The sequence below is a fragment of the Podarcis pityusensis genome, assembly GCF_964106645.2.
Source record: "Podarcis pityusensis genome assembly, chromosome: 12".
NCBI classification, from domain to species: domain Eukaryota; kingdom Metazoa; phylum Chordata; class Lepidosauria; order Squamata; family Lacertidae; genus Podarcis; species Podarcis pityusensis.
In genome coordinates this window covers 11,349,160-11,367,657 of record NC_138037.1, presented here as the reverse complement: position 1 = coordinate 11,367,657, position 18,498 = coordinate 11,349,160, and the positions used below count along the sequence as shown (strand labels likewise).

The 18,498-nt window shown below is 39.2% G+C and overlaps 1 protein-coding gene across 12 annotated transcripts in view; it reads left to right on the top strand.

Moving 5' to 3' along the window:
* KMT2C (lysine methyltransferase 2C) overlaps positions 1 to 18,498 on the top strand; it is a 145,659-nt gene that overhangs the window by 2,522 nt on the left and 124,639 nt on the right. The window contains exon 1 of one of the 12 annotated variants that reach the window (XM_080973917.1): positions 11,319 to 11,719. The exons of the other annotated variants lie outside the window; for them this stretch is intronic. The gene's annotated coding sequence lies outside the window, so the exon portion shown is untranslated. Of the gene's footprint in view, positions 1 to 11,318; positions 11,720 to 18,498 lie in introns of those variants that run through there. 12 annotated transcript variants of the gene reach the window in all.

Here is an 18,498-nt window from a genome sequence, read left to right as displayed (position 1 = left end):
AACGGTTTAAAAAAAAAAAAAGGTTGTTTTTTAAGGTGGTTTTTTTAATTGACTAGGAAGTAAGGTTGTGATGCAAAAGCGATTTCTATATTTTTCTATGGTTGCAAAATAGTCTACACATACACTGTGTATAGAAGAGAACATGGGAAGGTGCTGTACTGGCAGGTTTCTGTTTTTGGAGTGCTGCTTATTACTAAAATGTGTATGAAATACACACAAACAAATGGATAACAAGAGAAATCCCTGCTTATTTGTGGCTACCATACATTCGTCTGAATTGCCTTGCCTTGGGGGAAATTGTGAGCATGGAGACGGCAGTTTTCAAAGAGAAGTTGTACAGTTGTTCCCCAACCTTAGATATCTTTGTTTACTTTTGTTTATTGTACATCTCACACAGAACATACTATAGGGATTCTGCTTGTGGCAGACTGCAACACTGGGGGAAGGAGATGGTGTTTAAAGTATGTAGTATGTGCCGTATTGGTCAAAGCCAGTATCATGGATTGTTTCTGTAATGGTATGTACTGGTAAATACAACTCATATGGTGGAGCACTGATGGAATGTGTTCCTCTCATTTTATAGACAGGCTTCCTTGCTGTGCACCAGCTGCAGCCACCAGAACGCATAAATGACATGGTCCTTACAATGGACTTAAAATTAAGTTTACAATTATGGAACTCCAGTCTTGATATTTATGAATGACAGCAGACTAGTCTGATTCTGACAACAAGCCTAGCAGCCTTCTTTCCAAAAGAGGCTGGTGGAAAAAGCTCCTGGTCACTGCTACCAGTTCCAGATTCAGTGGTTGAAGAGAATCCCTAGGCTATAGTGATGATAGGAGGATAAACCCCATCAATAGCTGGTAAGCATATCCCTCCAGGTTACAAGACTGAGGCAATGATGGTTGGCAGGTCTTGACCGGATTCAACTTCAAAGGCTTTGCCTGCATCCCATTATTGACCAACATGAGATATGAAAAAATAGAAAGAGAGAGTGTGTACATTATGCTTAGGTTATTGATGACACCTCAGCAGTCTCTACTTAGATGTGATTTCGGCCTATCTCCATTATGAATGGGAATCAAATGGAACATATATTGTAGGAGGATTTCTGAAACAACCATTCCAAAACCAGTCCCATGTGCTACCTGACAAGCTACTCCACAAATCAGGAACTTCTCAAGGAACTATGCTATGGCAGTATGAATAAATGTTTAAAAAGGAAAAGTATTGGTAGATGCTTGTTCATGCAGCTTGCTGGATCCCCGCCCATGGCTTGTGAAAGCCACATGGGACAAGCAAGCTGCTTTGCTGATCTGTGATCATCAGAGCTTCTAACAGGGACCACACAACAGACCAAAATCCATTATCTTTGGAACCAAGTTTAAACTTTATTACTGATTTGTGGAAAGTTATTGCCTAGTTTCCAGCCTCTTTCTTTTTAAGAACAAATAATTAGGCAAATCTATAAAGCTATTTTGTTTCTTTACCCATTCCAGTATGCTTTCCAACCTGCTTTGAGAAAATGCTTGTGATCTTTGCCCAAATTTTATAGAGGAAATTATATTCCATGAATCTATTTACATAGCTGTTGTCAGTCATGAGGCACAGGTGATGCAAATGCCAAGTGGGATGTTGGTGTACTTCAGTGTTTTTAAAAAATTGTGATCCAGTTGCCTATGTGTTGGTAAGGTAATGGTTAGAACACTGCAATGCAGTCAGTGTGGGGCTAACCTTGGGGTTGGTCTGGAAGCTGCAGCTGGTGCAGAGCATGATGGCTAGGTTGCTTGTGGGGGCAAACCAGCATGTAACACTCTGCTTATAGAATTTGCACAGGCTGCCAGGCTGCTACCAGGCCAAGTTCAAGGTGTTGGTGCTAATATATAAGGCTGTGAATAGCTCAGGACTAGCTTATTTGAGAGACCCAGTATTTCCTTTATAGACCCAGTAGATCTTTGCAGTATATGGGAAAGTTTTTCCTGCAAGTTACAAAGATCTCAGAAGTCTGCTCTGCAGTAACTAAGCAGAGCTTTCAGTGTGGATGCCCCTGTTTTGCATTCTTGTTGAGATATGGCAGGTGTTCACTATCTGCACTTTCCATAAACAATTGAATACTTTTTTGTTCAGACAGGCTTTCCCAGCTGGATAATTTGGTCTTCGCTTGTGACTGTCTATTTTGTGTTTTTTAATGTTTTTGTTATACATTGCCTTGAGACGATTGTATCAAAGGCAATTTCTAAATTGATGGTTATGGTAATATGCTCTCAGTTGAATTAGGATAGTTTTAGTTTCAATTGTAATAAAACATTTTTTTTAATAAAAAAAGTCATAGACTTAACATCACCATATTTTTGAATGAAGGCTCTCAAAGTAAAGATAACCCGCAAAGCTGAAATGTTAGTGTTATACCTGTTTATTTTGGCTGTGTGACAAAAATGCAGAATAAGTAACATAACCATTTTAATGATGTTTCTGTTACCAAAGTTTTAATATTACTATACTGAAATGAATTCAGAAAAGTGTTCCTTGCAAGCATGTTCTGGGTACTTCTGCAATTCCTAAAAAGACTTCATACTAATATTTTATAGTAACCCATATAAGCAATAATTATGATTATTAGTTCAAAGTGTCATAGGTCACATGAAGGCAAGAAAATTTAAAATAATTAAGTAGGGTAGCATGTTGTTTGGTGCTTAAAAAGTAATGGCAGATAGATCTTCTTACTATAAATGCTGCGTCATATTTGCATCATATTCAGGTTCCAGAAGGTGCAGGAAAAACTCAGTGTAAGGACATTTCCCTTTCAAAACAGATTACTACATAAAGTATCATTTTCCTTTTTCTAGTGGGATTATGCTTAATGCAGATATCTAGCATGTCAATAAGATTGGTTTGTGTATTCTGTTATAGAGAGTAGCCAGTCATAGTGGCAATATAAACAAAACCATTATTGTACTGTAATAGCTGAACATATGTGTGTGCAACTAAGCTATCAGCAAGCCTGCTTTTTGAATGTTGACTGGCATATTCTTTGTGAATGCATATGCAACACCTTTTTGGCCTGTTCCAAATATAGCTTTTCACCTTACTCATATTGTGAAGTGAATGTAAAAATGGACCTCTTGTAGGATGAAAGCAGTTGTATGACTTTATCCAGAGAGTCTGGCGTGGCATTGCCCTTTATAAGTAGAAGACATCCTATCAAAAGAAACTGATAATAGCTGCAATCCAACCAAGAGTTAGGCATATAACTAAATAGCTTCTTTCAATAAACCAAAAATTGTATACTCATTTGGATTAATTTTGTTTGGGGGTGGGGACAACATGCATTTTTCTATTAACTGCAAATATTATACATGTTTGCCCAGAAATGTCACTGATTCAATTGGCCTTGCTCTATAGTAAGTGTGTTTAGGTATGTAACCTAAGAATCTCAACATGATTATTAGTAATAATGATGCTGTGATTGTTAATAATTATTTATGCATTCCCCATTCTTACTGAAACTTAACCTAAATGGGAGTACAATTTCCAATCAACTGAAAGAAAAACTCTGACACATGAGCCCTTATTATTATTAGTAGAAATATTTGCTATTAAAGAATGATGGGATAAACTATTCTGCTATTACATAATAACAATTAGAAATTTCCGTATCAAGTCATGAAAATGCACCCTTTTATTAGAATAAGTTGAAATGCTGCTTGCATTCCCCCGCTTGAATTTACAGAGGCAAAATCTCATAGACTTTATTTTATGAATATAGAGTGTTGACATATGTATAAAACCAATCCTCTACTTAAAAGTTTAACTTGATATCATTAAAAATTTTACTTGCTCATTCACCCCAAAGCCATAAACAAGTCTATCAGCTTGTATTTAGATACCCTACACTAGGATAGAACCCCATTATGTTAACATCTGCATCTCACAATGGCAAGGTGTATTCTACCCAAAGAAGCTTCTAAGTTTAGAATGAAGGCAGCAGATGGTGATGAGATGGGTGTAGCAAAACTAACAATGAGACAGCTGTGAACAGTACAATGAGTTACTGGGCATAGCATGTCAGGTGCTTAAGCATTAGTTCTTTTGTAGGCATTGCATCTTGGATTCTTAACAAGACATTTCTTGAGTGGTGGTGTAGTTGAATAGTTGTGTAGATTTCCTCTCTCCTTCTAGAAATGTCTTCAATGCTTAGGAAAGGCTTGAGTCTAGAAATATGGTCCATGTAGCACAGCATCCATATGGAGAGAAACTAAAGGAATTAGTAGATGATGAGGTGAAGATGTTATCCTTTCTCCTAGGCTTTTAAGTATGTGTGTGCGTGTGTGTGTGTGCGCGCGTGTGCGCGTGCTCTTTCTGTTTTTGCAAATCACCCAGGAAGCACGGCTGAAAGGCAGCATGTAAATCTTTAAAATTAATAAGGCTTTAAAACTTTGTTTTTTCTTTAGTGCAATGCTCCTGTTGCCCATTTCTGGGCCACACTGAATGGAGCACTATCAGAGCTAAACCAGTAGCAAAGCACAAAATTTTAATTATTTTTAAAATATTTATAGAGCGCCTTTCATTCTGTCCCTAAGACTTATTAATCTTTCTGATCTTAAAGTCAGGACCAAAAGCAGGACACACAATATCAGTTTCAAAACACAGGACATTCTTCAAATAACCAGACCTCAAACCATTTATGGCTTTAATGAGCATGCCCAGGTATTTAAACAGGGCCCAGAAATGCACCAGCAACCAGTAGAACTAGCACAGAACGTGTGATAGAGTCATATCACCTAACCCCAAAGAACACTCAAATGGCCATGTTTTATACCAGCTGAATTTGCTGGGTCATTTTCTAAGGCAGCTCTATGGTAGAGCACATTGCATTCTAATCCAGTCCGGGAGCGGGTGGTGCTGTGGTCTAAACCACTGAGCCTTTTGGGCTTACTGATCGAAGGTTGGCGGTTTGAATCCGCAAGACGGGTGAGCTCCCATTGCTATGTCCCAGCTTCTGCCAAACTAGCAGTTCAAAAGCAAACCAGCACAAGTAGATAAATAGGTATCGCTGCGGCTGGGAGGTAAATGGCATTTCCGCGCGCTCTTGTTTCTGTCTCGGTGTTCCATTGCGCCAGAAACAGTTTAGTCATGACCTGGAAAGCTGTCTGTGGACAAATGCCAGCTGCCTTGGCCTGAAGCGAGATCAGCACTGCAACCCCATAGTTGCCTTTGACTGGACTTAACCGTCCAGGGGTTCTTTACCTTTTTAAAAATTCTAGTCCAGATATAAGCACATACATAACTCTACATTGACCCACTTTCTTTAGGTAAGCCAGATGCACAGTAGACTAACAGCCTGCTTTCACAAAAGGCAGGGCTGGCTACCACTAGCATCTCTACTTATGTAGACAGTCCTGAGTCCAGAAGAACCTCCAAACTGTAAAATTGTTCCTTTGGCGGAAATGCAACTCAATTCAAAATTTGCTGTACCCCTCTACTGAGGTCATCTGATTTCTCTACCCATAGCATATCTGGATTATGCTTTAGCTTGTTCACCTTCATCTATCCCCAAATTGCCTCAGAAATTCAAGAATTCCACAACAGCCCTGGGATTTATAGGTGGAAAACAAATAGCTATATTTTATCAGCATACTGATGACATTGCAGCCCCAACATCTTGATGACTTCCCCAGCAGTTTCATGTAGATATTAAACTGTGTGGACAAGGTGGAACCCAGTAGCACCCTGTATGCCAAAGGCCCTGGGGCAGAAACCCCCCAGCACCACCTTCTGAGACCAACCCTTCCTGGAAAAACTGGAGTCACTGCAGTGCTATGCTTCCTCGGCAGGGATGGTGGACAAATTAATTTGCTCCATATCTGGGAACAAATTGACTTGCTATGAACCTTTTAGACCGTTGTGCACATTAGAAATCATTTAGTTTGTACCTCTTCAATCTGCTACTTACAGTTCAATAAACTGGTCTGAGGGCAACCCTTAAACCTTACCCCTTTCTTAATACCTTGTTCTCTAGCAGCACATTGATATTAGAGTAGAAGGAAACAGACTGGGGGTGGGGAAAGAAAGCAAATGCCAAAAGGGAACGGAAGATAAATATTCATCCAACCATCCCAAGTCCTAATGTAGGTGATGGTACTGAAAGCAGTTGAAAAATCCAGGAAAACTAATAGGATTGCGCTACTCCATCCATTCTCTGATGTATGCCATCCATTAGAGTTATAAAGGCTGTTTCCATCCCAAAATTTTCATTCTAAAACGGGATTGGAATGAATTCAAATAATCAAATAATCCTTGAAGCTACAATGATTTTTTTAAAACAATCAGTCATAAATCTTAGACTTGTTTATGTATTGTAGCTTCTTTTAAGGTATTACCTTCTACAACCAATCATGTAAAATATTAATATAATATATAATTTTGATACAATGCTAAATGAATAATGAAAGAACAATGGAAGTTCTCCATAAAAGTGGAATTTCCCCTTCTCCTCTTGAACTGTTCCAGTACATCTTTGTGTACTCCTACTTTTTTATAGGTGTCCTTTGTTTGGTTTTCTGCAATCCACCCAACCACTTTTTATTTGATTTTTATGTGTGTAATTTGGATTGTGACTTCTCAGTAAAATATAGTATTTTCTCCACTAAAAAGCATGCAGTGACCAGATATAATCCAGATATTAGGTGATGTGAAAACACTAAGCCAGGTATAAATAACTTGGTGGTGGGGTTAATGCCTTTTCAGAAGGAAAAGAGAAAGTGAAAGCAACACCGGTTGATGAGGACGCCACTAAAAGGTTTAATTACATGTAATCCAGAAGACTGGATCTAGAAGACATCTAGGAAGAAGAGGCAATATAATTATACATTACCTAATTGTGTGGGATCAAAACACAACATACATAAGCTTTGGATCCTGATTTGGGCATCTTAGGAAGCATCTTCACATGCTATGAGAAAAGTTGGTTTGTGAGGTGGAAAAATTAAAAGTTCCATTGTATGTATATAAAACCTTATATACGCCTGAAGGGATTCATGAACCTGGTTGTGAATGTGGTGTTTTTCCAATGAGGTGTACAAACATGGAAGCCTGCTTCTATATGCATACTTCCTTTAGCTGGATCAAGAGATCTATGTGTTTCACTGTACTCTGAAAAGAGGTTGGTTAGGCATATCTTTAACATAGATTCTGACTTGTTTGCCTTTAGTTCAGATTCCTTATTTTTGCCTGTAACTTTGGAGGTTGGTATATTTCTGAGTATCTGCTATGATGGATTAATTATTTTTTGTGTTACTATAGAACTGGCTAACTTCCAAGTTGTGATTGTGGAAATAACATATTTTGTTACTTCTGAATATTATTCGTTTTCTTGGGACTTTCATAGTAAAGGAAAGCACATTTTGGTCTCTGTCACTGACCAGAGGATCAGGGGGCACTGGAATGTTGCATCCCATGCCTCCTAGTAATCCCATGCCTCCTAGAGCTTCATGACAGGGGAAAGACCAGCCTGTCTCATTCATTAGCCAGAGAAGCAGCTGCTGCAGGTAACTTGTTCCCCTTCCCATGTCAGAAAGAACACTCTGCTTGAACAGTTGCCCTGGGGTCACAGAAGCATAGAGGGAGAACATTCTGGCCCCATCCTTTGGCCAAAGAGCAACAGCAACTAGTTCACATGAGAACAACAGCAAGGGAAGATCAACTTGGCCTGAACTGGATATAAATGCCGCTTATACCTCAATAGCATCATCCGACTGTAAACTGATCCCCCCTTTCCTTCCACTACCCTTCCTTTGCCCATCTTGTCTTCTTAGATCTTCCCATCATGCTTACAAACTGACTTTCACTTTTTAAAATTGATATGAGCGACTTTGGGGGATAATAATTGACTGAAAAACATGATAAAAGAATAGCTTGACACACACCCTGAGCTCCCCTTTTGAAGTGCAAAGTAGGCACAGTCATTTGTGCAGGTTGTGTCCAAAGTTATGGGACTGAGCAAGCAAGTGGGCACTCCTGTAAGTAGGCTGATTCTGCTCATATTGCCACAACTGGTGTCACATTCTTGAGGATGGAGGTCAGGGTGATAGTGCCAGCTCACTGTTGTACCTAGACTCAAGGTGCCTACCCATGGCAGGGATCACTCGGATAGCTGGAGGTGGGACAGTTACCACTCCATCCGAACTTGGGATGTCCACTGTTGCTGAGGTAGGCCTTTTTCCTGACAATCCACTTGGTCACTCCCTAGCAACTAGATCAGTACCCCCCAAGCCACTGGATCCTTCTCCAGGATTGGTTTCCAGACTCACATCACTTTCCTCTTCCCTCCTCTGCCAAGAAGTCTTTGTGGGGCTCATGACAATTGTTTCTTTATGCGAGTGAGCAAACTGCACCACCTTGAAAGTGAGCCTGTTCCGTATTAAAATCCTTGGACTCCAAGGAATGTTTATTAACTATCAGCTGATGGCAGAGATTCGCCTCATTTGACAGGATAGTTGAGTGGGTGAACCTTGTGCATTTAATCTTGGATAAAACTGATTATCTTGGCCCATTTTATTTTAGTTTCAGGCCTGATCTTGGCATGGAAATGGGTTTCATTGCCCTGATGGATTACCATGATGGATGGGAGATTTAGAATGAGATGTCAGTGTACTTTATGCTGATGTCATCCAGAGCTGCTGCTTTTCAACCCTAAGCACTGCTTGGAACCATGAATGGATGAGGGCCAATACAATAATATTCAGTCCATATAAGATGGAGGTTCTGTTGGTAGATGGCTCATCTACCAACTCATCTCCTCCTCGCTGCCAGGGACCTCCCCACAGCCTACTCATTCAAAGCTGAAATCCTAAATCTGGCCTTTGCTTCTGGCTACTATCACCCTGCACAGAAGCCCCCCCCCCCTCACTCTTGCTTGGCAGTCTTGCCCTCTGATGGTTGCCTTGATGGGCCATCACTGGCCTTTGTTCTCTGCTAATGGCCCATCCAGCTGGCTCTGTGGAGCTCACTGGGCATATTAGCATATCCAGGGGGTTTGGCAAAGTTTAATCATACCTTGACTAATTTTAACTTTTACTAAATCTAGGAATTATGGGCAATCTGCCCCTCACCCAACATCTATTATGCTATTTTTCCTTATGAGAAAGGTAGCATAACAGATTTCATTGTATAAATATTCTGTAATATAGAAGAAGCAATTTTAAACTACAATTTATTTTTTTAAAGTCAACTGACATGAAGTATCTCATTAAAAATCCTACAGTGTGCATAGTAATACTTCTGAAAAGATGACAGATACTCAACACATTTGTAGTTCTGGGGTAAGATATCCCAGCCTCTGTATCTCATAGCTATTGTGAGTTATATATGTGTTTAAACTCTAGCTGACCAGCAAGCTCTTTCCCTAAGGGATGCCATGATGTCATATTTTATGACATCATGACACATGTTAGAGGGAGCTTGGAAAAAATATTGTCCTGTTAATCAAGGACCTAGGTTTTTACACACAATGCATTTTTTTTATCCTTCACCCCAACATTCCTTATCTTCATACCTTTTTATATGTGAATTTATGTCTAAATATTATCTTTGTGGAATTCTTTTTCTGGATATACACTCAGCTGAATGACACAAGTTGGAATGTTTTCCCATTGCCAATGTGTTGTGGGTGGATGTGGAGTGAAGCATGTATTTGTTTTCTTAATGAAGTTATATAACTTCATCTAACCTTTAAAATTTTAAATTAATATTTCTAACTATTTTACACAACACCAAGTGTCAAATCTAGGCTAGTTTCAACACTAGAATTTAAATCAGTCAAACAGATTGTGTTCTAGTCTAGATGCGGCTTATTTAACCCCTTATGCATACTCAGTGTGTAATATTGTTATTAGTGAGAATCAAGTCTCTCTCATCTTTGACAAACATTCTGTGGCATAGATAGCATTGATAGCAGAGTGGCTGTTAACCCGATAGATTTTATTATATTTTCATTTCATCATATTTCACTATTCTGAGCCAACATAAAATGGTATGCTGATGGAGGGTGGTGGATTGGTCCTGCTTAATTAAGCAGTAGCCACTGTTTCCAGATTAAAAATTGTTGCATTGTACAGGACTGGACACATGATGTAAATCTCGCCCTGACTGCACTGAAGTTGCATCTGATACACTTTGTGTCAGATGCAGCAAAACTGCACTGTATCTATAAGGTTGATGTATCAATTACACGTGCATTCTGATTCTATTTGTTTCTTTCAAAGTAAGGCCCACAGATTTTCGAGTTTTAAAATTACAATCATAAGAGTTCCAAGTCGATGAGCATAAGATTACAGCCTTGTCTTTTTAACCAAACAGAAAATTTTGCATTATTGGGGAAAGTCTGAAATAGCCTAAGTTAAATAAAAACTATTCTTGTTTTAAAAACCATATGAATTTTAGCCGAAAAATAGGTTTTCTAAAGAGTAGTATCAAGCTTATTTAATTTTGCACAAGTAAACATTGCTTGAAACATACAGTGCCCTCCTTGGTTTAAGACCTTGTGATGGATAGGTTTACCGTAGTTTTGAAGGATAACTGGGTGAGTTTGTGATATTTTTAGAGGACAAGCTCAGGAATAAAAACTCAAGTGAAATAAAAGTTACGTAACGCTTCCTTTGTTTCTGTTCACTTGAACTGTATTTTTGGCAGAAGCTAGTTGAGGGACTGGAAAGGGGACAGAGAAGGAAATGGTACCAGTGTGTTGAGAGTAAGTTGAATGAAAACTCTAGTTTAAAATCGTACTGTAACGTTAACACACATACATTAGAGGTGGAGAAACTAAGTTCTTTAGCAAGAGAAAACAAGGCCTCTCTTTCCCTGCTTATGGCACTATTCACGGGAGGCAGACTGAAGCCCCTAACGGCCTGAGATGACAGGTTTCCTCCCTGCTTTGAGACTATCGACAGGCTTTTGGACATGCAGCTCTTAACGCAAATATGAACGTGAGTTCCGTCAGACCATGGAACCCTCAACTTGATTTTGCCCAACATTTTTCCCCTGTTGTGCCGACAGAGAGCTTATTGGAGAGTGAGGCTTATTGTGCTTGAGTAAATATCAGTTTGTCAAACACAGTACATTGTTAGCTGGTCAGGAAAGAGTTAAGTCAGAGGCTGCTTTCCTAGCGAGTGTGGCCGGGGCTCGTCGTTCCGGATCCTTGGTGGGAGAAATCCAGTCCGCACATTTGTGGCGCTCGGAATAGTCGGATCTACTTTCTCCAGCCCTGCTTTTTCTTCTTCTTCTTCATTCCTCCCCTCCCCTTCTCCTCCTCCTCCTCTTCCTCCGGCGGCTGTAGTGTTGGATGGGGGACTCCTTAAGGGGTGAAGTTCCGCGGCGTTTTGGGGGGCTCGGAAATAACATTTGTGAGCAGTGCCCGCGGTGGGGGTGAGGGCAGGACTCGCCTGGGGGAGCGCCTGCCAGTTGTCTTCGCCGAGGCTGCAAGGGAAGCAGCTTGGGAAGTGAAGTGTTGTTTGATTTGGGAGAGTAATATGGCTGATCTAAGGGAGTGCTGAACAATTTGTCTCTCTCCACGCGACGCTGGGCTTGGATTCTAACATGTAAATAACTTCTTCCTTCGGGTAATCGGCTTGGGGCACCGATGCCTGCTCCGTCATCCTTCCTACGGGTTTTGTGAAAGGTTACGCGGTTGTGGATGACGTTGTGCAGAAAAAATTGAACGGTGGTAAGTACCCTGCCGTCAACTTCTTTGTATTAAAGGGCAAAATATGACAGGAGCCCCGGAGCTATATATGGCAGACAGGCTATTTTACAGTTCTGTGAAGATGGATGGTGGGTTGCAATAACGATGGATAGTAGTAACCGAGGCACCGTGCAGGAAAGTTATCCGAATGGCTTAAGTTGACACTTGAGATATTTCGGAACAGTTTGTTATCTTTGCTTGTCAGGAAAACGTTTATATCCATGTGTGTTGAATATTCATAATAACAAGCACACCACTCTGCAATCAAGTGAAAAATCCAGCTCTGGCGTAGCAACTAATTTATAGCTAAAATGCATTTGTTCAGATATCAGAAATATACTTATTTCAAATGACATTTGTGACTTTTGTCTCTACTTGAATGCATTTTTCTTTGCTTGAATAGGATATACTAGAGAATATGATTTATAGGTTTAATAAAGTCACTAGAGAATCTCTTTATTTTTGCAAATAATTTAAGGAATCAATGTAAATACAAAACTTCAATAGAATGTTTAATATAACAATTCCTGCCTCTAATGAAATATCTTTAAAGAGTGTTTTCTGGAACATTGTAAATTAAACATAGTATCCAAACATTTTCAAATTATGATTGGTTTTCTACAAGAAATAGGTCATAAGTGAAAGAATAGGTTATGTAACTAGTTTGTTTCAGTGAACTTGATACACAGTATAAGGAGTTCTCTACATATAAGGCTTATAGGGTTAATTCCTTAGTATCTCTGAATATCTATAAAGTTTTTTAAAAGTATCGAGTGCTAGATATACATTATGACACATCAGTCACCTATCCTATCATAAAATTGGAGTGTTTAATTTTATTTGATTTCTGAATTTTTAACATAGCAGAATTGCATTATACTTCAAAATATCAGCACTTTATACACATTATTAGACTTGTGCCCGCTTGAAAATATAATGAGGCAGGTAGGTCTGTCTTGGTTTTACAAAGCTATTGCCACTACCATACAATTGTATGAAAAGTTATATTGGGGGAAAAAATTATGCCTAAATCAAAATCCTAACTATAGCTATCCTAATAGTATACTGAGAGTATACAAGCACTACTGGTACTATTTTCATGCACAATAGGAGAATCCTTGTAGTACAATGCCTTGTAGCTGAAAATATTTTTAGCTGTGATACTTTCAAGACAAATACAGGGTAAGGACAAGATACTGTTCTGTCAGCAGTGCAATGCAGCTGCATTCATGCTAAGCCATTCATTAATGTCTCTTTAAAGAGCACTATACAATAGTTTCTTAATGTTATGAAAGCAGTTGCTCCATACCCCTTGAATACAGCTGCCTCGGACACTACTTGTGCTGATGGTATCACAGATCAGGGACTCTTTACTATACTGGGGTTTTTTTATACATATGAATAATACTTAGCTTCAAATTACTTTTTTGTTTTAAACCTACTATGCTTACATGTGCTAGTTTCATCACTTCAAATTGTAGTGCTGACCAACCTTTTCGATTCTGCATCTGGACAATGTAATCTCAAATCCTAGAATAATGAAAAATGTAGTTTATGAGTAGTTTCTTCTTGTTTTGTTTCTTTGGAGTTTTATATTACACTAGTTTGATCATTTTTATTTTTATTTTTTGTCAGTTCAACCTGGAAACAGGCATAGTTATTCTTGTTGTTCACCACATTTAGCACAAGCAACAATGTATTTAAAAGTAAAGTACATTATATAGAATATATTTCATTCTTTTCCCTGCCCTCCCCCTATGAGTAATGTTTCTAATCAGACTCTGTAGGGACTGAGTAAAACAGCTCTTTACCAGCACTGTTCTATTCATATTTATTTGGAAGCTAGTCCCACTGTGCTCAATGAGGCTTACTTCCTGGTAAGTTGGTAATGCTTCTGTTTAGTTCAATGGTACTTGCTTTTGAGTAGATATGGCTTGGATTGTGCTGTAAGATATCCTGTGATTGTGAAAGCTAGCCATCTCTAAAACAAATGAGCTTGAAGTGATATTTCTGCTCTCTCCTTTCCTTTCCTTTGTCAGTTTTTTGTTCTGTTAGAAGCAGTGCTTTTTTTCTTAAAAAATGTTTAGGGGTATTCTCATTTTCCTACTCATTGAAATACTACCCCTCAATGAGGCCAAACTTAGATTCACAAAATGTTTAGGGGTATGCGTACCCCTGTGTCCCTCCCAGAAAAAAGCGCTGGTTAGAAGTATCATTTGTCTTGTTACTCTGAGGAATTCCCATATTCAGGTTGTAAGCATCACCCACCCACAGGGGAGCCTTTCAGGGCTACTTCCAGCCACTTCCACTTTTGAGGCCGCTAGCCATAATGAAACGAAAGATGCAGCACCCAAAACCAAAACAAGGCATGAAAAGTAGACTGAGACATAATTTGAATTTTGAAACTTATCTAACAAACACTTTCCTAGCCATTTCAAGCTGAAAGTGTGTGTCACATTTTAGTCCACTGTACGTGAAAACAAGTCACAAAACCTATACAATACTAAAACATCGACAAGTGTCTAAATTTGAGGCCCCCTTTGAGCTCGAGGCCTCAGGCCAAATGGTCCCCCTGGCCCCCCTCTGATTGGTTCTGCACACACGTGTGTTAATAAGATCATATGACGAGCCTTACTGGATCAGGCAAATGGCACAAAAACAATGCAACAGTAACAGATAGATAGACAGATAAACAGGATTTCAGAAGTAGCAGGTTCTGACCTTATGGATCAAGGAAAGCCAGGGCAAAAATATGTATCTTCACAAGATGCCTGATGTAAATAGATGGTGCTTTACATATGGCAAGCAGAAGGGCATATTTTGTATTGCAGTGAAACCATTCAGTGATATTCCATAGGATATGGTACCACAAGTAAAATTTCCCCAAAGATCTAAGTGACTGTTCATAATGTAGCTTATCTGCAGCCTCATACTTGGCATTGCTTGGGATTTCTAAAACAAAAAAAATCAGTGCAGTCTTGAAAGGTTCAACTCGCCCTTATGATTCAACATCATGTCCAGTTGTATCAAAATATAGTCTAAAACCTCTTCTTTGATCTCAGGAACCACCATGCAAAATTTGGTTACAATATCTTAAAAACTTTCCAAATGCATAACAAACAGACAAACAGTTTTCTAAAATAAAGAAAGAAATGCATTTGTAGCAGGCTGTATACAGCACAGCAAAGGCCTTTTTAATGTGAACTTAACTGGAGATGGGTGCAGGTTTACAGATGATTGTTGAGGCATCAAACAAGGAAGGGGGAAGGGAATGGAAAGACTTGCATCCAAAGGGCTGGGCAGGCTGCAGAGTTTTCCAGGTTGAAGAATGGCCTGAAAGCCCATTTCCCCTAGGTATCAGGATTGTGGCACCACAGTTGTGGAGGTGTGAGTAAAGAGATCTCTCTCTCTCTGTGGAAAAAGGGTTTGCACCACATATGGGGTTGGGGAGTGCATTTAGCCATCATAAAGTGTAACTCTGTTGTAGTCCCTCTTTGCAATGAGTCTCAGAGGACGTTTATCCAGAAGTCCCTCCCTGTCCTATTTCTTCTGAGTCTTCTCCAGTTCCAATATATGCAGTAGGGAAGAGGCACTGCCTGACTGCCCCAAGAGCCAAAACCTCAGGAGGAGGTAGCGATAGGATTTTTCTGTTTGAGGATTCCCATTCTACCACCAGCTGGATCTGCTGTTCTGTGTGCACTTCCACAGCTGTATAAAGTATGCATTGAACAAAATGCTTTAGTGGCGGAGGGCAATCAATCTGAGAGCTGTTGCCAAGCATGGAGTGGACTAAGGCTTTTAAAAACTGCAGCCAACTGGTAAGTGAATGGCCTCAGTTCCTTTGCAAGTCTGCAGAGCAACTTAGAACCCACTGGTTCTCCACCTCTATTTCTCAAGGGTGGCACTCTGCTTTCCCCCCTCCAATTCTCAATGGCAGCAGCGGAGGGCAGGGTGGAATAAGCAGTAAAAAGAAGGATGACAGGGGACATTCTAGCAGCACATGGAGGTCTGAGCCTTGTGGATACAATGAGGTGGGGGGAAGTAGTCCTCTTGGATTGCTTCATAAGCCATTCACTGTAATGTTCTCTGAGAGCAGCCTAGCCTTGGAGACTTGGGGCACTAAGAATAATATTAAGGGAATGAACACTTTGTTCTGCCTTACCTTACCAGTGGTGCCCATGTATCAAACTACATCTGAGACAGCCTGAGAAAGGTAGATGACTATATCTGACAGTTAGACAGTTGGGAAATAGAGAAGATTGTGTTACTCCAATATGAACTTTAAGAAGAGGATAGGAGAAATAACAAGAAAAACCTTGGTAATGTTTTATATAAGATCCTACTAGTAAGGTTGAAAATTTCAGGTGTGTTGTAACTTAATTGTGAAGCAAAAGAGACTACCAGCCACACCACTTGTGATGGAGTGCAGGGAAACAAAGTAGCTGCCATTCAATTAATTATCTGTGTGGTCACGTTTCATTATTGACTATGGAAGTTAAAACAAAAAAGTTCATACCCAAGAAGCCCTGCATTCATGCTTAGGAATTCTGAGGGTAATATAGTCTCTAAACCATGATAAGTTGTAGGGGGTTGGGTGTAGGTGGGTATCTTTTCTGTCATGTAAAAAGTGACACCTGAAGAAGTGCAAGCAAAGAATTGATATAGACAAGTGTTGTCATGTTTTTAAAATACTGTGAGGAGATGTGCTTATTTAAATGTATGAGCCTTATCAGTCCAGTTCTATTCCGAAACATGAAATATTAGCTGTACTTTACCAAAAAAAATTTAAAGTCACTAATGACTCACTTTACTGCATGCAGTGGCATTATTTCAGTATATACTGAAATATATAAATTAGCTTTTATATTGTAAGATTTTTTACAATGTAAATAACTCCAAGAAATCTAAAAACATGATTGGAGTGTCATGGGAATCATTAAGCACTGGGTGAGAAGTTATGTACTGTCACTATCATGGTGCCTTGTATGGTATGAGAAATAAGATAGTATCTCTAGGGAACAGCTTCTTTTCTAACTTGAAAGGAATAACAGTATGTTAAATTAATTATTTCAGTCATTCTGAAAGAAGAATTGTTTAAAGTGGAACATTTACATCTTGCAGTATTTTAATGATCAAGTGCATCTGTTTCCCATGACACCAACAGGTATACTAAGGGCAAAAAGGGTGATTCCATATTGTCAACAATGTAAGACACCTGAATGCTGACTGACTTTTCTGCAGGGGACTATAGACTTGAATCTTTAGTGTTTTTCAGTCTAGTCATGCTAGCTTTTACTACTCCTGTAGTATGTAGTTCACTTCTGAAGATGAAGGCTGTCTGGAATACATTTGCAACCTGAACAGTAAAGTCAGTCTGACATTAGTGATGCTGTTTACAACAGAAACAAAACTGAAATATGCTGGAGCCTACATTATGTTTCTTTGCCCAAACTGCGGGAGGCAGTGGGAGACAGGAGTGCCTGGCGTGCTCTGGTCCATGGGTTCACGAAGAGTCGGACACGACTAAATGACTAAACAACAACAACAACATTATGTTTCAATACAGGAGAAATGAATGGAAGAGCTAGATCTAGCACTCACACAGCTTAACAGAGGACAGGCCAGGGTATATCTTAAATTGCCTTGCACTCCCTGTTCTTTCTGGGAAATTCTAGATATTTTCTCATTAATTAAGATACAGTATGAAATTATGTAACAACCAGTAAATAAAATAAAGACTCTTCTTTGGTACAGTTAGTATCTTACCTTAAGGGAATTGTTTGCACCATTGGATACTTTCATATTCCTCATCTGTATATAAGTTTGGGCCCACACTCTTGTAACAATTATACATGATCCATCACCTTTTAAACTTGCACGTATTCAAAGATCCTGCATATTAGGGTATTATGTTGGGGAAGGGCCATATCTGAGCAGTAGTGCACATGCTTTGCAAGCAGAAAGTCCCAGGTTCCATCTACCTAGTGGGATCTAAAAAAGGCTGGGAAAGACTTCTGCCTGAAACTGTGGAGAAGTTTCAGAGTTATCAGTATTGAGCTAGATGGACCAGAGGTCTGACTTGGTATAAGACAGCTTCCCATGGGTTGTATCTCACTAAGTTCTACTTGGAGTAGACTTATAAAAACCAACAGCCCTAAGTTAATAATGCCCATTAATTCCAGTGGGTCTATTCTGAATAGAACTGTTTCAAGGACTTGGATCTCCTCTTGTTTGGTGAAGTATTGTCCATCTGAGCAGATATATGAACTGACAGCTGGGAAAAGTTCTTTTCTCTAGTTTCAACTAAACCATAACAAATGGCACTTACCAAATAGGAGGGTCCTGGCTCTCATTGGTTTAGCTAGATCTGTAGAACAAATTTAACTTTTTGTTAAAAGCAATTAAATTTTGTTGAGAAGTACGGCCTTCTATGGATCAGCCTTTCTTTGCTCTATGATTATGAACGAATTGTTAAGGCTGCAGTCCTATAAATGTTAACCTGGGGATAAGTTCTGTTAATGCGTCTTCTGATCCATTAAAAGAAAAAGTTTTTTAAAAATACATTGCATATAAACTAAAGTGAAAGAAGTACCTATTTCAGTGCAAGGAATTTTTTCTGTTCCTGAGAACCCTGCATAAAAACAACCATTATAAATATGATAAAAAGTTGTATGTTGAATTAATCTCCTTCCTTTACATTGTTCCTTCCTCCTCCCTTTCCTCATATGACCAATCTTTTAGATTGTAATCCTGAGAGGAGA